The 26,493-nt window shown below is 34.3% G+C and overlaps 1 long non-coding RNA gene and 1 pseudogene across 1 annotated transcript; one reads left to right on the forward strand and one right to left on the reverse strand.

The window, feature by feature from the left end:
- The first annotated feature begins 3,566 nt into the window (after positions 1–3,566).
- Positions 3,567–6,817, forward strand: LOC141578922 (uncharacterized). Its single transcript, XR_012509816.1, has 2 exons — positions 3,567–3,684; positions 6,475–6,817. It is a non-coding gene; the product is annotated as an uncharacterized LOC141578922 (long non-coding RNA).
- A 73-nt stretch (positions 6,818–6,890) lies between these two features.
- On the reverse strand, positions 6,891–26,257 carry LOC141578921 (programmed cell death protein 6 pseudogene; annotated as a pseudogene).
- Positions 26,258–26,493: the final 236 nt, after the last annotated feature.

The raw sequence follows: 26,493 nt of genomic DNA on the forward strand, positions 1-26,493 counted from the left end.
ACTTGTTGCTAAGCAAGTTAAGCTGCTGCTCAAATAAACAGTTTTGCGTCAGTTATTTGGTGATACATATATAATCTGCATGCAGACGAATCCTGAAACTGACACTTTTCATATACATAGCAAAGCTGAATATTTAATATACCTGTAAGCTTTTATTTCCTTTTTCCCTTGCCAAGCAAGCCAGTTTTTAATTCAAGTAGTATGCAATCAAAAGCTATTAGTATTTATAGCATTGGAAATATCTCAATGTATTATATTAATTTACTAGAAAGTTAATGAATGTGAAATGCTAAAGGTACACTGGCTTTTTTTGAATTTAAATGTGTAGTTGAGTAGTTCTATCAACCTCTAATATTTTTATAGATCATGCATGTGATTTTGACATGGCAATTTTTCAATATTGTACACATATGTCACTAATGCAATTTTTTTCAGGTGTTCATAACTCTGGGGGAAAACTTGAATCTCAGAATTTTCCAAATATCTGAGCACATTATCATTTAAGTATCATTCAGAATAATTATTTTGAATAGATGTTGCTTCAAAATGCAGCACGTACTTCCTATGTATATGTTTCGATGACTCAAAAATTAGATATTAACATCAGGTTTTTTTCTTTTTTTATTATGTGAGTTTCAGGTGTAACATCCACTTCTGTAGGGTGGAATATAGATCTCTGATGTGACTCTTATGCTTTGGTTGACAGGAAGATTGAATTCAAATTGCATCTCAGCTCTCATAACAGTTCAGGGGCTTCTGACTTGCTTGTCTTTCACTCTCACTCTGCCCCTGTTTCTGACACAATGTTATTGGACGTTATTCAGAAATTCCTCTACTCTGGACTGCATATGACCCCTGTCCAGCCAACATGAACTTGATAGGTTTTTAGGGACCTATTTTAAATAATATTTTCCTTGTTTTGCTTGTTTTTGTTTACTTTTGTTTTTCTGTTTGTACAACATAATCTTAACTTTTCTTTTTTCTAGTTATCACACTCTGGTTTCCTTTCTGGTTATTACCTCACCCTCCTTGTCTGCAGTTTTTATAGAGCTGCCTGTCAAGGTTTCTGAAGATCCCTAACCATACATGAGCACATGACATAGCTTTGTTCACTGTGATTCACTTTAGATCCTTTGAATCTTTAACAGCGTCCAAAGACTGAAAAATTATTTGAGCTGATTTAGTATAGTGGTGAAAACCAAACCCTGCTGTAAATTACTTCCTACTACATGGAATTTCCAGTTTGCCCTGTTTCCTCACTTTTCTAGGTTTATTTTTCATCTTTTTCTTTTTCAATTTTGTGAGAAGCCCCAGGATCTCTAGATCTCTATGATGAATTCTCGCTTTGCATCTGCTAGCCAGAATTAATTTCTATTACTTAGCTCCACTAATAGGAACAGTCTCATAGTGCGTACCAGGATAAGATAGCCAAAAACAAAATTGCCAAATGTTTGAGTTCTCTGTTTAATTAAGAAGCTTTTCCCTTTCACTGAAACCCTTCCTTAAGTTAGGTATTACCCAGAGGTCTTGAATAGATGAAGAAAAATAACACATGAGACTCAGTGAAGCCCTTTCCTTTTTCTATAAGTGTGTAGTATTTTGCTCATTATCATCTCCATTATTCAGTAGCTGTCTCAGAGTCACTGATTATCACTGGAACACACTGCCTCTAACACAACCGGCAGTTTCTGTTGCTTTTACCAACATAAATTCACCCTCCGTTAGTGTGGATATAGTATACACTCTCTGGGTCTTATTCCCAGGAGTTTATTGACACCCAGCTAGATCTGGTGATGAGGAAGGTGGCCAGGTGGTCTGAGAGCATGGCAGCATGAGAGCTGAAGATGTGGGTGAGAAGAATCCTGCAGGTCTACTCTACTGTGCAAAACCCATCCCTTGATCATTGCTACTCCCTAGCCCTCTGGCTGGACAATTCTGCTCTTCTTCCTTTCTTTAGAATTTTCTATGTCATTTAAAATAATTTCTTGTAAGTTTCATAAAATATTTTTCATAAAATACATGAGTACACATATACACATATGTTTTTGTGTGTATATCCATATTAAAAGAATACACATTGATTTGATAGTTGAGGTCATTTATATCATTTTTATCATTTTTGTAACTCACACTTTTTTGACAGAGAAGTGACAGGTCACTTCTCATTTCTGTCCCTTCAAGCTGTCTGTTTGTCTGCACATCTATCTGGAGCAGTCTCTCACCTTCTTCTTTGTTTACTGTAATTATGTAGGAGCTTGGAAACCCACACAACAAAATTCTGTAACATTATTTCGGTATAATAAGAAATAGGGTCCCAGAGAGAAAATGAGAACCACTACTGTGAATAGTGTATGAGTTTCAGTGTGTGTTGTTTGTAATACTATTTCATTACTCAGAACTCTTTTAGGCTCACTTGATTACACTTATGTCTGTGTTCTCTATTTATTAATGGACATAGTGAACTGAATTTGAGAATGGTAGGTTAATTTACTACCTTTCGTTTGTTATTTATACCAAATCTGTGAGGTGATCGATATGAATATTATCTTCAGAGGGTTTAAATTGTTTGCTGACAGTCACAAAATAAACTTAGCGGAACCTAAAACAAATGAAACCGTGGCTCTGGTCAGGTCTTTTTCTTCACAGTGTCTGTGTGTTTTGCTGGCAAGGCTTGTCTGCACCTGCAACCTTCTTGAAAGGATTGTCCTTGGGCATCTCAGTGGGAAACTTGAATTGCCTGGGAGTCCGTTTCACCCTCTGCTGGAAGTGGCTTATTGCCAGTGCTTTCCCTATATGGGAGGCTGAATTCCCAGACCCTCTGTCTCAAGATGGACAAAATTTAATATGTACCACCATCTCTCTTTCTCCACAAGGTGTTGGTTCCAAGACTCCCCAGCAGAGACCAAGTTGTGAGGATGCTCAAGATCCTTATACAAAATGGCTGGTGCAGTGGGGCTCTCTGTATCCATGGGGTTGAATTTGAATGTGGTTTGTTGAATCCATACATGCAGAACAGGTGGATACAAAAGGCCGACTGTCAGTTCTATTCCAGTTTTTCTCAGGTGATGAATTAGGCTGGGTCCTTTAACCTGAAGTCGCACCTTGCTTAGCTTCTTTTCTTTCCTTGTTATTTCTTGCTGCCCCACGTTAGAGCTCGAGGCAAAAGGAAGAACATGTGCCCGTGTGTATACTTACCAAAATAGTCTCCCACATTTCAAACCAAGTGGAATTAGTCGCTGTAAGCTTTATGATTCAAAAAATGACAATACATAAAGTCCTGTGAAGGAAACTTAGCATAGAAGCTGTGGATGTGCCTGCACGCGGGACATTTCACAGAAGTGGCCGGACTTGTCTGCAAACAGAAATTCCTGCCAAGTGACTCTGCCCATTCCCAGGGGAAGCATTGCTTGCAAACAAGAATGTTTATTAGTTCCTCAAAAGGAACAGGCCTGAGAACAGGAGAGTCTGAGTGTAATTAAGAGAAGGAAGCCTTAGATGTAGTGCGCATGCGTCAACCTAAAAAATGTTTACTCTCTGTGCTTGGCAAGTGTTACTCCTTTGTGTAGATGGTATAAAAAATAAAGGAACCCGAATCTCGGGAGACATTTTGCACCACAGCAGCTCTGTGATTCATTTCGTCGGCAACATCTGGCGCCCAACGTGGGGTCCGACAAACCCGAAAGGGTAAGCACCCCGGGGAAAGAAAGGGGGACTTTCGGGATTAATATAGATAAAACCGAAAGGGTACAATAAACACCCCGGAAAAAGAAAGGGGGACTTTCGGGATTGAAATGGGGAATTCTAATTCCTTGAAAACTCAATATTTGGACCTAATACAAGGTCTGTTACAATCTGTGGGAGTTAAAGCTTCCTCAAAGCAATTAAATGAATTGTTTGAGACAGATAGTGAAGCTAATTATCCTCCTGCTGAATTCAGTTCCCTTATCTTCAGAAGGGAAAAGCCAGGAGAAAGATTCCCCCCCCCGGAAGCCTCCTCCTAAACCTCCAGATGATAGTTCTGATTCTAGTGAGGAGGAAGAAGAAGAAGAGGAAGAGGAAGAAAGGGAAGAAAGGGCAGCAAAGGGGGGTTAAAAATTTGATAGATTAGTTTTTACTATGGCTGAAATGTTTCATAAAATGATGAATAAAGTACAGGCAAAAACGGATTCCAGGAAAGTCTCTGCTGTGCCTGTGAATCCTATCGCCCCTTCATATGCCTCCCTATTTCCCATAGAAAAACCCAAAATGTCAGATGTAGATGTGGGCCGAGAAAATCGGCGTTTTACTTTTCCTGCTACTATGTTTGATGATGAAGATGATGATGATGATGATGATGATGATGATGATGATGATGATGATGATGATGATGATGATGATGATGATGATGATGATCTTTCAGCGCCACCTAGTGGCTTTATTGATCCTCCACAGCTTTTTCCAATTACTCGGGAGCCTGGACCTCCCGGAATGATAAATGTAAATTATATGCCTATGGAATATAAATTTTTTAAGGATTTAAAATCTACAGTGGCCTATTGAATAGGAAAAACAAAAATGCTCCTTATCCTTATCTGAGCTTGGAACTGTTTCTAATGTATGGAAGAGTAGTTCTTCATTATCAGTTCAAACAGCAGCTGAAACTACAATTACAACTTTTTTTTATATTGTAAATATACCCATTAATATTTGGGGCAGGGACGTTTTAACAAAATTAGGTGTGACCTTGTCTTTTCCGTCGGAAAACTAATAGCCACTGCTCAGCGTCCTCGAGCACTTCCTTTAAAATGGATTATTACAAAACCTAAATGGATTGAGCAGTGGCCACTTCCTGCAATTAAACTCGAGGCTTTAGAACAATTAGTGGCTGAACAGCTATCTGCTGGCCATATTGAACCTTCTACATCTCCTTGGAATTCTCCAGTGTTTGTTATTAGAAAAAAATCTGGAAAGTGGAGATTTTTAATAGATCTACGTGAAGTAAATAAATGTATAGAACCTATGGGAGGATTACAATTAGGCCTCCCTTCTCCTGCTATGATTCCACAAGGGTGGAACATTATGGTGATAGACCTAAAAGATTGCTTTTTTACCATTCTTTTGCAGTCAGAGGATAAAGCAAAATTTCCCTTTACTGTTCCTATGTATAATCACAGTCAACCTGTCAAACGATATCAATGGACTGTATTGCCACAAGGTATGGTTAATAGTCCTACTTTATGTCAGGAGTTTGTAGCTCGAGCTTCAGAACCTGTATGACAATCATTTCCTCAATATCTTTTATATCACTATATGGATGATTTATTAATAGCTGCCCCCACTAAAGAATTAAAATCACAAATTTATCAAAAGGTTTTAATAGCATTGTCTGATTTTGGATTGTGTGTGGCTCCTGAAAAGGTTCAAGAAGATTTTCCTTATTCATATTTAGGATCTATATTGGAGAGAACTCGTATAAGACCTCAAAAAATTCAAATTCGCAAAGATCAATTAAAAACCCTTAATGATTTTCAAAAATTGTTGGGGGATATTAATTGGCTTAGACCATCGATTGGTATTCCAACATATCGGTTACATCATTTATTTGGAACTCTAGAAGGAGATAAAGCTCTTGATAGTCCACGAACGCTTACACCCCAGGCTATGGAAGAGCTTATATATGTTGAGCAACAAATTAATACTGGATATTTATCATATATTAATTTACAAAAACCAATACAATTAATTATTTTTCATACTCCTCATACTCCTACTGGAGTAATCTCCCAGGATATTGCCATTATTGAATGGCTCTTTCTTCCTAATCGGATTAATAAAAAATTAAGTATATATTTGGAGAAGATTGCTTTATTGATTGCCAAAGGAAGAACATGAGTTCTTCAATTGACCGGGAAAGAACCTAATGAAATTATTACTCAATTAACACAAGCACAGATTTCAAAAAGCCTTCAATTTAATGAAGAATGGCAATTAGCCTTATCAAAATTTCCTGGACAATTGTCTAATCATTATCCTCATTCTAAACTTTTTGATTTTTTTCGACAGACACCTATTATAATTTCCAAGGTAATCTCTCCGGCTCCTGTTTCAGGTATGACCATTTTTACAGATGTTAATAAAACTTCTGCAGGATATTTGACAGAAGACCGACAAAAATTTTTTAACACATTCGTTCTCATCTGTACAACTTGCTGAATTATGGGCAATATTGTTAGCTTTACAGGATTTTTCTTCAGAACCTCTAAACATTGTTTCTGATTCTAGATATGCCACATTGTCATGCTCCTTGCTTCCAGAAGTGGATCTTCCCTTGTTTTTAAAAAACTTCTATTGATAAACTTTTTTTTCAAGTGCAACAGGTATTGCTTCAGCGTCAACATGCTGTATATATCTGTCATATAAGAGCTCACTCTATGTTACCTGTTCCTCTAGCTAAAGGTAATCAGCTAATAGATTCCTTATTGTTTCCTCTTCAAGCTACAGAAAAAGAACATCAGCTTCATCACACAAATGCTCGAGGACTTATCAATTGACATTTTGCACCACAGCAGCTCTGTGACTCGTTTCGTCGGCAACAGTCCTGTGTTGTTCAGTCTCTTTGCACACTATTGTCACAAGTTTACTTGGCAGGAGATCTGAGCCCCCTGGGCTGATTCAAAATGCTGTTCCTGTTGTGCAATAGCACGGGGTTATAAAACCAACAGAGAGCAGCACAGTAGCCTGCTGAAAAACTTGACGTTTTGTTCATCATGGCTTTTTTGTATTCATTTTGGTTTATGTATAATCTTGCATTAAAATAAAATTTATTTTGAGTACTGAGCTTTCTGGCACCTGAGACTAGTGCCTCACTTGCCTCCACACTAATCCTGACTTCGCTTTCCTGTCCTGCTTCCCCCAGTCCCTTTTCTTGTTTCCACTGGGAACACTTCCGCTGTAACTCATTTGTTTCCTAAATCTGTGTTTTCTCTTAATGGGCATTGTTAGAATACTCAGACAAATTCTTGTCTTAGGGTCTGTTCTGGGAGAACCTGATCTAAAATAGTGAATACCCCAACTTGGATTAAATCAGATTGTGGACTTTTGGCCAGTATTCTATGACACTAGACTTTGCCTTGTTAAATAATACTTCTTCTGTTGTTTAAAGTTGCCTTGATTGCATACATATAGTTAAGTCTTACAAGAAATAAATTTATCTTTTTTACAATGTACATGAATTGTATTTGCTTAATATGGAACTCAGTACTTATATTTTTGTCCCCATGAACACCATTAGTTATATATAGTTGAATACATCATTATCTTATATCTTACTGTTTATATTTCCAGATCAATCATCTCACTGTAAATAAACATTTGCTATTCTATAATCTTAACCACTTTAGGCAGTATTAGACACAAAAACAAGCAAACATTTGCTGTTAGTTAAATTATGGCTTTTTATTTCCTTGTATAAATCAAGGTACATTAAAAAGACAAATTCATTTACATTTATATTAACTAGACAAAAATGAAACCTACCATATCAAATCAAAAGATAAAGTAGTTTAGATTTTGTGTCACTAAATAAAAACAAGGAAAAATGCTAACTCTAGAAGAATTTGAGATACCTTTCAAGAACGATGTCTACTCATATAGTGAGTTTGATAGAATAAAGTAAAATATGTGTAAGAGATTTTAGTTTTATGGTCTTATGACACAAAATAATCAATGTAAGTGAATTTGAAATATTTCATGTGGATGGAATACCAGATTAAGTTACACACTTTAAACTCAAAAGACCCCATGAGATTTTCCTATCATCCACTCCATTCCCAAGTGGGAGGACTGCAGTTTTCAGGTGTCCAGAAGGAAGCCAAAGGAGTTTGCGGGAGACGGCCAAGTGCAGGGTGCTTCACCAAGCCCACTAGGGGGAGTTTCAGTATCTGAATGTGGTTCCATGGGGCTTGCCATATGCTGAACTCAACCAGCCAGGAAAACTCTATTGGAAATTGTCTAGATCTTCTAAGCCTTGCTCTTTTATTTCTTTATACTATTAACTAAGATTTTCAGTAATTTCTTACCCTTGGAATCTTAACTTACTGACTCTTTTAAATGAGTTCAGTTGTCTTTTATTTGACTTTAATCTAATCCTAAACCAGTACTAATTAATCAATCCACTTATTTATTCATTTATTTATTAGCTTAATAATGATTTATTGCATGACTTCTGTGTTAGACACTGTACTGTTACCCGAGAGACTAATAAACAAAGTTAAGCAAAGTTTTTGTCTTCAGAGAATTTACAACTCAGTGGAAGAAAAACAAAACAAAACAAAACCCAGAAGATTACAAGATAGCATTATCGCTATGATAGGAGACCCTATCATTTTTAAGGAGAATATGAGGATTCAACAGAGCATATTCAAGAACATTTTGTTCATTTTTCAAGGTTGGAAAAATTTCATTAATCTGACACTTAAAGTATGAATACAACTTAGCCATGCCAAGTTGAATGGGGAGAGGACAGGGGAAATATTGATGAAAATAAAAATTCTACACAGAGCACAAGAATGAAAGGAAGGGAAAATGGAGATCTCAGTGCACTTTATTTTATTTTAATTTTGACATAATGGTGTCATTCATAGCATTTATTCAAATGACCATTGACTTTTTTAGATTTTATCTTCAAATTATCATTAGATGGATGAAATAACTTCCTAATTCATCTCCTTAAAATTTAAACACACAATGGAGTGGGTATTGCCAGATACAGATTTGAGATGAAGGCCCACAAAATTGGATGGGAAAGGAAAGACAAAGGTAGAAAGGACAATGAAGTAAGGCTCATTAGCTCTCTTTATTGTCCTTTCTTATGTATTAAAAAACCCCAGTGTAACATACTGGGGTTAACTAATTGGAGAACTAAGAGGGTTGAACTAGATGAAGCAGTTCGGTGGGTGACGATAATGTCTAACATGTGACCATGGGTACAGTTAGTGGAAGTGGAAGGAAACTAAAGGCTTTTCCTAGAGATTAAAAAGTTACAAACAGAGAAACTGGGGTATCGGAAGGATTGTCCACATAGACATTGAGTCATCCAGACATATGGAGAACCTAGAGTAGAGAAGATGGCTTTTACTTAAAAAAAGAAAAAGGAAGATTGTGGTCGAGAGTGAGTTAACAAAAGTGAACACAGAGGTGGGATAAGCCAATGATGCACAGCATCCACAGAATAGAAGGGCTTTTCACAGGAGCTTCGAGAAGTTATGAAAGTTGTGGAAGATTTGTGAAGTAGAAAGATATGATCGTGGCTATATTCAGAAGGACTGGCTGAAACTGAAGTACCATCTATGAGGAATCTGTAGTGGAGGAAACGCTTTCAATTTGGGAAGGTTTAATAGACTAATCATGAGGTGCTTTCATATTTTAATTTTATGACTCTATCAAGCTTTTGAAATGTAATTTTATTTTAGTACATCCAAATCCAAATTTATTTTTTTTAATTATAGATTTATTTAGCAAATAGTATTTGTATACCTCTTGATAAGACTGTCAGAAGTGACTTAGTTGTTCCTGTGGAGCAGAAATATGAAAATCCTTAAGTTGTAAGTTCTTCATGAGGATTATGTTGAATAATGAAATTAAAGAACATAGCATAAAGGATGATACTGGACAGTGTTGATCAGAAAAGTGATTCACTTTATTGAGGGAAGAAAATGTATCAGGATTGATAATAGAAATAAAATGTACTGTCACTACATTGAGGACAAAAATATAATGTGACTAAGACATTATGGGAGCTATAGACTGAATACTTGTGCCCCTCGCCCCCAGTTCTATGTTAAATCCTACTGTTCAGTGTGATGGTATTTGGAGATTGGGTCTTTGGGAAGTTATTAGGTCATGGGGACAGAATCTTGATTCAGCCATTAATTGGTGATAATCCCAATGCTGAGAAACATTATTTGCCAACATTCAGTCAGTTATTTTATGTCGGGTCTAGAACTCAGACCTTTTGATTTCCCTTTTATTTCCACTAAGTCACATCTAGTTCTGAACAAGTTTAAAGAATAATATTAGTCTACTACATGAAAGAGTATGAAGATATAATTAATTAACCCTAGAAAAATAATGATAATTCATACATTTTTTTACCTTGACTTGTGAATAGACCTGTGTGTAGTATGTCTCACATACCACAAGCAAACCTTAGGATATTGAGCTGTTAATGCCTCAGCAATTTACTTGAACTCAGTATTGGTGACACTAACACCCAAATAAATGGAAGGAAGTTAAAAAAAATTATTCTTGTTTCAGAGAACAAAATAGAAAACTAAGTCTTCAATAATTTTTTCATATCACTGTATTTAAATAAGCAAAACTCCTATTTATTTCATTAAACATAAAATTAATTTGTGCTAATTAATCCAGTTTCCTTTTATATGTGCACATTTTCCCAGTCTCCTAGGTAGTTGCAGCTTTAGTTATCACTTCTGTGGCTTGCTTTGCTCATACTTATACCTTTCTTATTAACAGCTCTCCCCCAGCTAAATTCTTTTTTACCTCTAGCACTACTTTAATGTTGCCAGAAATCATAAATGTAGCATGCCTGAAATGATTTACCAACTTCTGCTAAATACATTTTTCTGCATTCTCCATTTTGCTCATGGCATCACCATCCTTCCAATAATTCAGACTTTTAATGTTTGTTATTAGTACCTTCCTTCTTGCCTATTCAATCCAATTAACACACAGGGAACGACTTTCACGTTCCCAGCACTGCCAGATACCATGCCTTATAAACCACATTCTGCCATTTTGTAATTTTCAGGCTACTAGGACAGATAGTTAACCATAAAGTTACAGTCCTGTAAAATAATACTATAAAAATATCCAAGGCAGCTTTGATATTGTATACCAGAAACTCCTAACTGATGTTGGAGGAAATGAGGAGAGGTAAGAAGAGACTGAGCAGAAGTCAAAGAAATCTTCCTGGATAAGGTAATGCCAAGTACTGGCAAGTGCATCCATGAAAGATTCCTTGTTATGCATTGCTTCATCTAAATGAGGTTATTCTAACTGGGGCTCTCACTGCATCTAGAATACACTGTCGCAAAGGTGTTCACCAAAGATTCCTTCCCTCTTGTTTCTGTTTTATTCCTGTTTGCTCATTCACAAGAGTATCAGTTATTGGTCATCTTGGTTTTTTTCCTATCTCTGTTCTTCATATTCTCCTACCAGCCAACTTGAAATGTTTCCTATTGCTCACTAGTCTATTACTCAGCCCACAAACTGGGTTCATCCTTGTTTGTCACAATTCACACACGCTAATTTGCTCTGTCAGTATGGTACTCACCAGACACACATGGCTATCGAAATGACAGGTTAAAGTAATTAAGATTGAATATATTTCTAAACTGAGTTCCTTAGTCACAGTGCTACATTTCAAGTGGTCAGTAACCCCGTGGCTAGTGCTGTCGCATCGGATAGCACGTATCCTGGATATTTTCACTCTCAGAAAGTTCTGTTACACAGTGCTGCTCTCATTTCTCACAAAATTGAGGTAAAATATTTTGCTTCTTCCCCTTCCTCACCTACTGATTTTTCTCCCCAGCTTCTCTTCCTAGAATGCCCTTTCTTCTATTCTCTTTGCTTAAATCCATTTTGCTGGTTTTCTTCTCCAGGAAATTTTCCCTGATCCCTATGCCCAGGAGTACTGCTTTAATTACTTAATTTTCATAATTTATCAGTCAAGCTTTAACATTTATCACTTTATATCTTGCATTTTAGATATTTTTGCATGTGTCTTATTTATCCACTAGAGTATAAGCTCTCCAGCCACCATTTTTTGTTTATCTTTGTGTTTTCTACATCTACCACATACTTTACATATTATCATGTATTTTTTAAATGATTAGATTTAAGTCTCATTTAGTTCTTAGATTTATATGTGTGGTATTCATATATATGCATATTTTAATAAAAAATATTTGGAAAGAGAATACTTGGAGGCTTATATTTAAATATCTGGAAGATTGTAATGTTATTACTTCTATGTATTTGAACTAAGACAGAATGCTTAAAAATATAATTAATACATTATCTCTCAATTAAAGAACATGCAATTACTCCAATCTATGAGAGGTTTAGAAAAATCCTTATTGGCAGAAATTAGCAGCATTAAAAAAAATCAGTCAAGAAAAAGTTTCAGTCATTTTTTTAATTTCACCTTGATATTTATTTTCAAACTATTGATAATACAGGTGCCTTCAATTCTGATCCCCAATTAAACCACGTCTCTCCTCATAGATGCTACTTATCAGGCAGTATTGTGTTCTCAGTACTTTCAACTTATTTTTAAACATATCAGTGTTCCCTCTAGCTAACAACAAACAAATTTCCAAAAATAAAGATTTCAATGATCTAAATTTGTTATTAGAACATATGGATATCCATCTAGAAACTCAGGTGTGTAAGAAACGTAATTTAATTTTTCTGTTACTGAATCATATCAAGTATGAGTCCTTGTTCTACCACATATCATGTGCGTAATCTCTATAAATTCAGAATTCTCTCACTTTTCCAAAGCTTTGTGTAAGCTCTGGAGGACTTAGGAAGTGTAAAACCATGGCTGGAGAGAGGAGTGGTGGCTTTTTTTCCTGAGCATCATAAGTCTAATCGCACCTGCGGTCCTATCATCCTGCTTGAAATCAGGATATTTATCCACTTTAGTTGCCTCTGCGCCATTCTTGACCCTTAACCAAAGTTTCTCCTTATTTGGTTCACTCTCTGCTTCATATATGTCCCTCTCAGGGGCAGGGAAAACGTTCTACTCTGTCAGTTCCCCTGTGTGGCCATGGGAAACCTTATGTTCAAAGCCATTCACTATTATATGCCATTTTTGGTGACATAGTAAACATTTTAATTATCCTGATCCAAGCTGAGTGTGGGAATTCTGAGCCCATATCAGGATTCTGCCCAGGGGAAAAAAATTCTTAGCTGCTTTTATTCTGTTGCTTCTGCCCTATGCTAGTTATAAACAGTCCTGGTTCTTGCCTCACATGGGGTTTTCCTGCAAATAGGAGCATGGTGCATCTGTGCTCCTGGAGGTTGAAAATCTGGGTGGAGCCCGCCAGCATTCTCTCACACAGGGCTGGGACTCCAAATGGATTTCATGTGGAACACATGATAAAGGACCACCTGAATTTCATCTGACTTTTACTTCCTCCTATTTGGAGACTAGCCTGGCTCTTTAACTATTCCACTTTTTCTTCTAAATGATTCTTCTAAGGAAAATGTTTTTAAAATTAAAAAAGAACTGATGTCTGTGTTTGGCTGTATGTGGGTCGCAAACTGGCCTCCACATATGGAGGCAAGGCGAGACCTAAGAAAGAGGCAGATTACTCCAAAGAGTTAGATGGTGGTTTTAATAAGCAAGAGAACTTACCTAGAAGTCTTGTCTTGGGTGGCCGAAAGACAGACAGATCTGTGCCCCCACCAGGCTCTTAAAAGTTTATATAGAGGACTTAAAAGACAGTCAAGTGCACTGTCCAGATGGTTTCTAAAACACGTTGCTCACTCCAGGCTGCGTCCTTGAAAGTTACTCTCACTGTGGGAGTGGTGGGAAGAGCCTGCATTCCAGGGACAGGACAGGGGGTGAGGAGCCTCCAGTTGCCCGGATCCAGCTCGAGAGTCAACTGGTCGTCACATCCACCCAGTGACCTCCTCCAGCACTGATACCATTTCTCTTCTAAGGTGATGAATGTTGAAGATTAAGCCGCTTATAAAATGGGGAGGAGGGAAGTAAGACAGCGAGGAAGAGGAAAGGGCAAGAATAATTATGACTATCTGGCAAAAATGCAGCATGGGCTGATCCATTTTAAACATCATCCTATTAGATATAGAGTAAGCTAGCATTTTATTCAGGACCAATTTTGAGCCAGGCTCTCTGCCGAGAACTTTCCAATATATATCTTAAATTTCAAAATAATCTATTTACAGCAGACTTCTGATACTTCATCTGATACTGTGAGGCTAAACCATTTGCTCAGGATCCCACAACTTGTGAATGAAGGATGTAAGATTTGAACCCAGGCCTTTTCTCTTTAAGTCAGGTGATATAATTCATATTGACCCATACTGACTACACTGACTACATTATCCACTCACTAGACAACAGTTAAATACCTTCATTTCTCTTTATGTATAAATGTCATTGATTTAAAAATTTCTCTTTAGTATTCCCCAAATAGAATGAGTATAGAATAAAGCAAAGCTTTCTGTATTTCTTTTTTTTTTTTTTACAAAACCATGTTGCTCTATTCCTATCTAATTTGCTGTTGTAAAAGAATCCACCCATTTGTTAATTATATGATTTATTACTATAATAAGCTAGAAAGGAAAATATATTTTCCCTGCTTCAATTTTTCTCAATATACTATGAAAGTTACTTAAGGCAGTGCATCTTCTTGTGGGATCCAAATTTTTCTGGATTCACCAAGGCCATTTTGTATTTCTTCAAAATGATGAAGTGAAGTCCAACAAGATATTTTATTTTATGACATAAAAAAACTTTTCAATTAACCCTTAAACATTAAGTCCCACCATAGATAAGCATAGATAAGCACTCCCTTAAGGAAACTGTGGTGTATAATGGGGAAAATACAGAGAGGGTAAAAATATATATTATATCTAACATCCTGGGAAAATAAATCATATAAGAAATATTTTACCTCTGGTATGTATAGTGAAATCAGCTCATGGGAAACAACAGTAAAAGCAGCATTAGAAGTAATGTAAAACCATTTTAAGTGGAATGTAATTCTCTAAAAAATGGCAAGTTGACAGCTTAAAGAGCCTCAAGCTTCATCCTGCCAATGTTCATTTCTCTTCTGCTTTTTCATTTGAAGTTGCTTCTAAAAGATGGGCACTGTCAAAAGTATTCCTGACAATTCTAAGTACATCAAAAAATGGCTTTCTTCACTTCCAAATTTGATTGGACATAGGATGTTAATTTTTAAATTTATCTGTAAATATTAAATATTGAAATATCATCTAAATACCTATGTTGTTAGAAGGCATATTCTGATTTTGTGACTATGTCATCATTTCTCAAAATTTCTCATTTAACAGTGACATTATTGAACAAATTTATTTTTTTGAGAGAGAAAAGTCTTCCAACATAGTGAGAATAACCACAAAACCCAAAAGTGCGTATCTCTAAGGTAAATTAAAATATATATATATAAAATGTGAAATAAGAATATATGAAAATATATGTTCAGTTTATATATAGATTTATAAGACAAAACAATCATTTTTATTAAAATTACTTGTTCCCCTGAACTAATTATTAAGTTGAGTTAATATACTTAGTAAATTGTACTAGCATATTATAGTTGCAGTATGTATTTCCATACTTTTGGATAACCTGGAGAAAACTTATTTCCATTATAATATTAATGGGCAGATGCATCATCCTTGACTATAAAGAGAAATTATGACAATGAGTGAAATTTAGGAAAAAAAATCAATAGACATCTATTTCTCTTCTCCCCTTGGTGCCCTGAAATGGATATTCCACAAAAGTGAATTTGTATCTGCTTCTTCAAGTGAAATTCACGTCTAAATCACACAGTGTTGAATGCTGAGTATTAAAACAAAAAATGGTTGCTGAGGACTGTCTTTTAAAATCTCCTGGTTTAGTGGAGGAAACTGAAATTGTGGTATATTATTTTGATCAAGTGCAATGTTTGGAAGTGCAGTATGAACACAGTGCTAAGAAAATACAGGTTACATTAGTGACTATGTTGCCTGGAAGAGGAAAAGAGTCAGGTGAGGTGACATGGAACTGCTCAGAGAATAATGAGAATTAGATTTTTTTGTTAGTGTAGGAATAAAGGAAGGGCATCACAAGCAGGAGACAGTATGTGGAAATGAAAAATAGTGAAATGTCACTTTGAGTTTTGTCTTTAGAAAAGAAATTTGTATCAGAGAGGGGTTGACTATTCTATTACTATCATTTGTTTCTTTCCTTTGATTTAAATAATTTCAAAGAAGAAATGATTTTTAACAATTTTATTGAGCTATATCTCACATACAATAAAACTTATACATTTAAAATGTACAATACAATATTTTTTAGTATATTCAAAAATATGTGTGACAGTCAATTTTAGAACATTTTCCTTACCTGAAGAACTCCTGTATCCTTTAACTATTGCTACCCTAATCCCCTGCCTTATCCTCTCAACCCTAAATAACATTAATCTACTTTCTATTTATATAGATATTCCTATCTTAGGCTTTTGTATGCATGGAAGCATATGGCATGTGATCTTTTGTGACTGGCTTCTTTCTCTTAGCATGATGTTTTCAAGGTTCACCCAGGCTGTAGCATGTGCAAGTGTTTCATTCCTTTTGTGACCAAATAATATTCCATTGTATGTATATGCCAAATTTTATCAATTCATCCACTGCTGGACACTTGGCTGTTTCCACATTTTTTGGGCTATTATGAATAATGATGCTATAAACATTCACGGACAAACTTTCGTATAGATGTGCTTTCATTTCTCTTGCATCTATAGCTAGGAGTAGAATTGCTGGGTCATATTGTAACTCTATTTAATCTTTTGAAGAACTACCAGACTGTTTTCCAAAGTGGCTGAATCATTTTACAGCCTCACTAACAGTGAATGAAGTTTCCAACTTCACATCCTTAACAACTAATTTTATATGCTTTTAAACTTCAGCTATTCTAGTAAGTGTGAAATGATATCTCATTATGGTTTTGAACCCTATTGGTTTTGATAAATTGACATCTATATGTCTATCTATCTGCTATTATATATAGTGTTACAAACACATTCATAAAAATATTTAGACAAGTATTTGTACTAATGCTTTTTATTAATACTTTATATTTAATGTCTTTTAAAAACAAACATTTTATTGTAGTTGCAACTTCCCTTATTTTGAGTTTTAAATTTTTATTATGTATTCATGTCTTGCATATCAAAAAATACTACATGCAAATATTGAATTTATATTTTAAATGATGTTAAATATTTTAAAATAATATCAATGGAAAATAAGAGATCATATCAGGTGTAAGAAAATTAAGAAAAACTAAATGACTTCATATGTTTCAATGGGAAAAGAATAAAGAGATATTATTTCTAGTGATAATTAGAGAAATGTAGATTAAAATATGTTTAAGCCTAATGATAGTTAACTTGTAAAGTTAGGAAAAGGAACTAAATAGGAAAAATATGTAGTAAGTTAGCAAAAAAAGTAAATTTATAAGGAAAAAGCATGAAAATATGACAAAATTTAGATTAAAATGCTATACAAATAAATATAAATGGCTTAAATTTACTTTTAACATACATACTTATATTGAGTAACATACATACTCACATTGGGTACACATGCACATATGTACACACACACTACAATTCTTTTTCTGTACCATTAAGCAGACAATCTTAAAAGTTATTTAGAAATATTCCTTTTTTTTTTTTTGCCTCATCATGGCTTTAGTTTTAATTTCTTCAATCATTTTCAAAACTGGACATTTCTGATGTTTACTTCCATATGAAATACACACATTTCTTTTATATTCCTTCTTTCTGTCCTTTGCCTGTTTATCTTTTTTTTCTCAATTTTTTTTAAATTGCAGTTGTCAGTTACAGTGTGTCAGTTTCTGGTGTACAGCACAATACCCCAGTCATGTATATATATACATATATTCATTTTCATATTCTTTTTCGTTAAAAATTATTACAAGATATTGAACATACTTCCCTGTATTATACAGAAGAAACATTTTTAAAAATCTATTTTTATATATAGTTTGCAAATCTCAAACTCCTAAATTTATCCCTTCCCACCTCCTTTCCCCGGTAACCATAGATTGTTTACTGTATCTGCAAGTCTGTTTCTGTTCTGTAGATGAGTTCATGGTGTCTTTTTTTAAAAATTAGATTCCAGATATGAGTGATGTCATACGGTATTTTTCTTTCTTTTTCTGGCTTACTTCACTTAGAATGACGGTCTCTAGGTCCATCCATGTTGCTGCAAATGGCATTATTTTATTCTTTTTTATGGCTGAGTAGTATTCCATATATATATATATATGTATATATACACACCACAACTTCTTTATCTGGTCATCTGTCAGTGGACATTTAGGTTGCTTCCATGTCTTGACTATTGTATATAGTGCTGCTATGCACATCAGGGTGTATGTATCTTTTTGAATTAGAAATATGTATGAGATGTAAGGTGGAAAAGACAGGATTGATATTGAAGGCTGACACAGAAAATAATGAAAACTGTCACAGAACTCCCAACCTTAACAAGAGCAAAGTGATATAAGAGTAAGTAAATAAACAAGTATGGTCAAACTTTAAAAATAAAATTGATTTGTTCCATCATGTGCTGGAGGTAAGAGTGGACCATGCTCAGGCCAGTAGAATCCCCCTAGAAAATCTTTTACTGGTGGGAAGCAATATTCTATTCTATTCTGTGGTAAAACTTGCACTTGCTACTGAAAATGGCTTTCTTAGGGTTTCACCCCTATCATGTGGGTGTATGAGAGACCAATGAATCTTCATTTTGCTACCATTTGAATTTCTTTTACTATTGTTAGTAGGTTTGTAAGTGTTCTGAGTTTCTCTAGGTGGATAATACCATCTATAATAATTTAATACTGAGTTCTTCTTGCAGCTATGTGTTCAGCATGTTTCCTTATTGAATTATTGTATTAACTATTGTATTAGCTATTGTATTACCCAGGTAATACAGTCCATCTGTGTTTTCTTCACACCTTTAAGACATACACTTCTAATGTGTCACCATTTACTTGAAACATAGTCATTGTCATATAAAGGAATATCCTTTAAAAAGTTAATAAAGATATTTTATTATTTTCTCAAATGACATTATATAATGTCCTCAAATGACACTGCAGCATTTAATAACATTTTATGTAATTTTTTTCTTTTGATTCAATAAAATATTAAATTATAAATGTTAAAACTAAAATTTAATGTTAAGTATATTACTTTATATTTAATAATTTATCAAATCAAAATTATATATAAGTGAAAAATCCTAGTATCAAACTATACTTACATTCCCAAAATAAAATAGATTTTAGTCATTGTTTTAACATATTTCTAGATTTTATTTATAATATGTTGCATTTTTAGATATATGCTTACCTAAGCTTATTTAGTATTTGAGTAAAAGTTATGCTAAAATATTTTGACATAAGGGTTAATGGGATTTGAAATATTAATTGGGGTACATTTGTATATTCTACATTATAATAATACATTTAACATGAGATTTATATTTTTCTTTGTAAATTTGAAAACCAAATCTATTAAGCCATCTTTATCCACTTTGATTTTGAAATTCACTCCTTAAACAACTTTTCCTAATTTTTTTCATTGATTCAATTTGTCAGTTTTTATCAACTCTTGTCAATGTCTAAGAATAAATTTTTACAAGATATTTACTTAGTTTCTATGGTTATGTCCACTTCTCACACAAATTGTGTGCATTTCTAATATTTATTTATTTTTATTTTTCTTGATTTGATTTGGAATTACACTGCATTTTTGAATGAGCCAAATCTAGAATGTAGTTATCAGAAAAACCTGTGGATTTTCTGTAATTTCTGTGTACCTCTATTATCATATTTTATCAGTTTTTTATCATCATTTTTATCATTTAAAAAAAATTTAGTTATATGCTTTATTTTATTGTCATACCTTCTCTGAGACATTTAAATATGAGAATATTCTCTGGTTTCAACTTTGCATTTAGTAAGTTTTAATGGGTTGAGGGTTCATGTTTTGTTCTATTTTATATCGCAGTTTTCAATTCCTACTTGGGCCAATAATTTCTTTAAAAAATTTTATTGATGTTTAGTTGATTTACAATGTTAGTTTCAGGTATACAGCAAAGCAATTCAATTATACATATACATACATACGTATTTTTTCTTTTCAGATTATTTTTCATTATATGTTATTACAAGAAATTGAATACAGTTCCCTGTGCTATGTCACAGGTCCTTGTTGACCTAACAACTTTTAAAAATCTTTTTCAAGTTCTAGGTAGCTTGAAATTTCATTTCATTTGATAGGTTATGCTATTTTTATTATTTCAAATAATTAAATTAGTCAAACATAATTTAGTTAATGTAATTAATTCATTCTAGACATAATGTGATCTTGTGTTGGATGGCTTAGTTTACTAGGGTTGCCAGAATCAAATACCACTGACTGAATGGCCTAAACAGCAGGATTTTTTCCTTGCAATTCTACCATCCTCAAGTCAGGGCTTCAGGAGGATCGGTTCCTTCTGTGGTCTCTCTCCTTGGCTTAAAGGCAGCTGTCTTCTCCCTGTGTCTTCACATGGTCTTGCCTCTGTGACAGTCTGTGTCCAGGTTTCCTCCTTTTGTATAGACACCACCCATATTGTATTTTAATTTAGTTATTTTTGGTGATGTGGGTGTTGTTGGGTTTTACCATTTATGATATACTTTCTTTTGGGGAATAATACTAGTAATATTGTTTTTCTGATTATGCCTTTACCTTTTAAAAATTAACATTCATGTTGACATTTCACTTTTCTACTCTGATAATGCAATCAGTGGTGTTATTCTTGCAATACCAAAGTGAATAATGTTTATAATTTAAGAAAATATTTTGTCAAACCTAACCCTTCTTATAATATAATACAATAGTAAATAGATTGTGACAGTACTTTTTCCAACATTTCCAATATTAAAAAATAACTATAATCTTGAGAAAAACATATTTTTGCTATAGGTACATTTTTGTACAACCATAATTATTTTTAAATGCCATTAAACATTTTCTACTTCTTAATTTGATTAATACATATTTAAATATATAGAAATAAAGTATTTGATTGTATATTAAATTCAACATGTAAACACATTTTTCTATATATAATTTTTCATAATCATTGTGCTCTGTGGGAAGATTAGTTAATACTTTAACCTAGCCAACACACTTTCATAAAAGAAAGAAATTGTATCTGACATTTGAAAATATTATTTGTAGCATTAGGCTCTAAGCAAGTGTACTGGAAAAAAAAAATTAACCCAGTAAAATTCTGTTTAAAAAAATTTTTTTTTTCTGACAAGGGCCTGTGTGCTTTATTGCTTGTGCTGCAAATGCAAGTGAATAGAGTAAACCTCTTTAAAAAGTAAGGCATGGTAGCAGCCTTCTGTGCAAGTTCCATATTATTTAAAATTCCTATTGGCTAATAAGGTGTCTTCACTCTAGAATGGGAGCTATCTAGAAAAGCACATGATGAGTTCTGTGCATGCAGAAGATGTGAAACATCATTACATCTCACCTCATGGCACAGGTGAAGTCTCAAATCAAATGTCTACATCTGACATGACTATTGTTACGGTTGTGAAACATTAACCAGCTTATCCACATATGTACATTTGGGTCCCCAAATATTCATTATACAAAACCTAAAACAGGAACAGTATCTAACTGCATCCGTGTTCGTTTTGTTAAAATAAGAGATTTGGCATTTTCAGTCTCTTTTATCCGTAAGCCATGTTGGTACTTGCAGAAGGCCCATGTCATACGATGCTGAAGACCATGGAGAGGTACTGTTCATACGACACCTGAATCCAACCATCCTGGTCCGTGTCGTAGCGTCTGAATATATCTGTCAGCCTCTGCAAGACGATGCAGCCCTGGATGAAGTCGTCAAAGGCAATCTGACCTCGTCCTTGTCTGTCGAACTTGCAAATGAGGATGTCGTGAAACTGGTCGGAGAGCCGGTACCCAAAACCTGAGGGGGCTTGCTTGAGCTCGTTCCTGTCGATCATGCCCGAGTTGTCCCTGTCGTAGGTGCGGAAGCCGTGCTGCCAGTTCGCGATGTACTTCCAGATGCCTGTGAACTCGCTGAAGCTCACGCCGGCCTTGTTCTCCCGGTCAAACATGGAGATGATCGACCAGACAGTCACTGGCTTAAACGGAGTCCACGTGCCATTCGACAGCGCTTGTTGAAGCTCGTTGTCCGATATCACGCCGCTCCTGTCTTTGTCAACCCTCCGGAAGACGTTCCACAGGAAGCTCTGGTCCGGCAGCGCGGTACCCGCGGCGGGGCCGGCCCCGCGGCCCGGGCGGTATGGGTAGGCGGCCATGGGCCGTGGCGCGGCTGGGCTGAGACTCCGGCTGGACGCGGGTGGCTCCCCTGTTTAAAATTTTAATGCAGTTTCTTTGGAGTGTTGTTTCACATATTTGGCAGCTCTGTAGAAAAAGCGACATGATCAATTTGTTTAAATGAATGTTATGAAAGCAAAAAAAATCTATACAACAGACTTAATAACCTTTGTTATACAACCAACAATTCAAAGAATTGAACTATTGTTTTAATCAATATTTATGTCTTCTTACAAATTGTTTATAAGCTAGTATCTTTAAAGTTTGAAAGATGAAAAGTGATGAGTTTTACACAGTCTGGATTACATAAAATAAGATTTGGGCTGGACTTTCTAAAGTGTTTAGTATTCTGTTATATATACAGAAATAACATTTGTGTATTTTGCAGTGCCTAAGGGCATTTCAGAATATTTAGTCTACCATACGGCTGGAAGTGGAAGCCCACTGTATTGCAAGCAAGGAAATTACATTAATTTAAAACATTATTTTAATTAATGCCTAGTATAGTGCTAGCTGCTATGTTAGGTTTGGAACCACACCACCAGTAAAATGAAGGAATGTTATCATAATCATTAGGTGAGTGGATGGAGTGACAGTGATGTAGACACAATTAAAAATTTACCATGAAATAAGTAACTGTCTTTATTGCACCCCTCCTTCCATTCCATTCATTATGCTCCATATTCATTGTCAAATGAATAAAGCTTATATACTCTGCAGTATTTCTAGGATTCTACATAGTTCAGAATGCTATTACTTATCATATACATTAACAGTGTCTGGAAAATGTTTCAAGGAACAATAAAAGTAGCTTTTTAAAAAACCAATCTATTCTAATTTAAGATAAACCTTTAATTTTTAGAACAGTTCTAGATTTTTGGTAAAATTACACAGAAACCGTAGCGATTCTCCATATTACTTAGGATATTACATTAATATGATACATTTGTTCCAATTAAGAAAACAATATTGATGCATCATTATTAAGTCCACATTTCATTAAGATTTTCTTAGTTTTTACCAAATGCACATCCCTTTTATGTTTGGCATTCTTGCAAGGATACCAGATTACATCGCGTCATTCTGTCCCCCTTACTCCCTTAGGCTCCCCTTGGCTATTTCATTTTCTCAGACTGCCTTTGTTGCTAATGATCCTGACAATTTGGAGGGGTACCAATCAGATATTTTGTAGAATACCCCTTAACTGATATTTTGTCTATTTTCTTGTGATTAGACTGGGGATATAGGTTTTGGTGGAAAGATCACAGAAATAAAGCACCATTTTCATCAGATTATATCAAAGGTACATACTATTAACATGACATCATTTTTTATGAGGACCTTGATAATAGGTTTCTGGACTGTAAAATTACTCTTTCCCCCCCTCCTTCTATATTGCATATTTTGGAAGGAATCACTCCGTGCATGCCACACTTAAGCAGTGAAGAGTTGATGCCCCATCTCTTTGAGAGCAGTATTGACATAAATTGATATTCTCCTGTGGGTAGATTTGTTTATTCTTCCTTATTTATTTATGTATTTTTCATGTATTTAATAATTTATTTAATCAGAATGGACTCACGGATGATATTTAGTTCATACTTTTGGTTATAAATCCAATGCTATTTATTTATTTGTTTATTTTGTTGCTGAAATTGTTCCAGGTTCGGCAACTTGGAGCTCTTTAAATTGGCTCCTGTGTCTCTTTGGCATACCTTTTTCATTGTGTATTTTTGTTTTTTGAGCACTTCCTTACTTTCTGACACTACAACATGTTCTAAACTCATCTCACTTATTTCCTTCCCCAATTTTAAAATGAGCCACTTATTCAAGAGCTCTGGTTATTTTGTGTATTTTTAATAGAGTTCTATTGCTTTGTTACATTTTGCATTCCATCCTGGGATTCTTCTGACTTCCTAAATGATACCTACTCAGCCCTACCCTCTGGCTCTCAAGCCCTGGAAACTGCTAAATTTTTACCATCACTATAGTTTTCTTTTCTAAGTTCTATAATTGGTAATCATATAGTTTGTAGCTTTTTCAGATGGGCTTCTTTCATTTGGCCACATGTATTTAAGACTCATTAATTTTTTTTGTAGTTTGATAGTTCATGTATTATTATGGTTGAATGATACTCTATTGTGTATATGTATAGATGTTCCTTAGTTTGTTTATTCATTCATCTATTGAATGACATCTTAAGCTTCCACATTTTAGTGATTTTGAATAAAGCTGCTGTGAAGATACCCATGGAGGTTTTTATGTGGACATAAATTTTCAAATCAGTTAAGCAAATACCTGTTAGCACAGTTGCTGGATCATATGCTAAGATTATTTTTAGCTTTGTAACAAAATGCTAAATTATCTTCCAAAGTTGCTGTAGTTTTGCACTCCTACCAGCAATGAGTGAGAATTACTGTTGATCCATATTCTCACCAACAATTGGTATTGTTAGTTTTTAGAATTTAAGCCATTCATAATAGATGTGTACTCACTGTTGTTTTAATTTCCAGTTCCATAATGATAAATGATGTTGAACATCTTTTTATATGCTTATTCACCATCCGTACATTTTTTGATGAGTCTTTTTTGGTTTTATTGTTCAGGTTTTTAGTTAGATTACTTCTTATTTTTGAAATTTAAGTGTTCTTTTTATATTCTGATACAAATCCTTTATAATATATGTGTTTTGCAAATATTTTCTCCCAGCCTTTGACTTGTGTTCTCATTTCTAACAGAATCTTTCACAGAGCACAAGTTTTAAATTTTAATGTGGTACAACTTAATATGATTTTCATTCATGGATTGTGCTTTTGGTATTGGGTCTAAGAGTCATCAAAGGCAAGGTCATTTGGATTTTCTCCTGTTATCTTCTGAGAACTTTATTATTTTGTGTTTCCAAATAGGACTGTGATTAATTTTGAATTAACTTTTTATGTAAAGTTTAAGATTTGTGAGTTGATTTATATTTTTGCATAAGAAATCCATTTATTCAGCACCATTTGTTGAAAGGACTATCTTTTATAGTTGCCCTTGTGCCTTTGTAAAAGACCAGTTTACCAAACTTGTGAGAACCTCTTTATGGGTTATATATTCTATTACACTGATATGTGTGTCTCGGCTTTTGCCAGGATATGGTTATCTTGATTACTGTAGCTTTAGAATAAGTATTGGAATTGAGTAATGTGAGTTTTCAGCTTAATTCTTCTTATTTAGTATTGCGTTGGCTATTCTAGATCTTCTGCCTTTCATATAAACTTTGAGATGATTTTGTTGATATCTTCAAAGAGCTTGCTGAAATTTTTATTGAGATTGTGTTGAATTTGCAGATCAAATTTGGAAAAACTGATGTCTTAACAGTTACAATTGAATTTTGCAGTCCAAGATATGTATGCCATATATGCATGTGTGTATGTATTCCATACATAGATACATAATAAATAGGAAATTAAACAAATTATAAGCAGTATTAATACAGTAAGTGCCTGAACTACTCAATTATGGTTGAAAAGAAGAAGCAGAGTGGCACAGAGTAACAAGTCCTAAGGTGACAGAGCAGGAAAATGACTTTTTCCAAAAGATTATGTATTCACATTAATAATTTTCAATTTATTTAACACTGCTAAATACATAATATTTAGTATCTCAATTAGAATCATCTATAGTTAATAAGTGAAAGCCAGAAAAAGGAACAATATAGACTAGTAAAAGAACTGAAGCTGAGCCTAAAACTCCTTTATCTCTTTTTATTTTCATCTTCATGTTTCATTACTCAGTTTTTTATCACAGGTATCCTTAATGTTGAACCCAAATTGCTAAGCTCCTTTAACAGTATAAATATATTTCTTGTCTTTGTCTAACTAAAAAAATTAGAATTTTAGAAAGAACAATTATATTAATATCTAGGAACATCAAAGATTTAAAAAATAGTACTCCAAAGTTTAAGTGGAATAATGACTTAAATCCACATTTTTACAATACTGGGATGTTTCATAAGATTTAATTCATAAAGGACACTAATAAATTTGTCTCATATTTATGTTTATGCTACATTTACATATCTGTCAATGATTTTATATGGAATTTTATGTCACTTTAGACTCATTTCCAAAGGTTTTAGTATAGACATAAAAATAACATATTCAGTAAATTATTTCTATGGGAAGACCAATTGCAAATGTTCAATATTTTGCATGAATTAAGGCATACTATCTCTGCATGCTTGATTTTGCATTCTGTCAGGGCCAGTTGCATGACTTCAACAGAAAAGGAACACAAAATC

The sequence above is a fragment of the Camelus bactrianus genome, chromosome 10 (assembly GCF_048773025.1).
Source record: "Camelus bactrianus isolate YW-2024 breed Bactrian camel chromosome 10, ASM4877302v1, whole genome shotgun sequence".
Lineage (NCBI taxonomy): Eukaryota > Metazoa > Chordata > Mammalia > Artiodactyla > Camelidae > Camelus > Camelus bactrianus.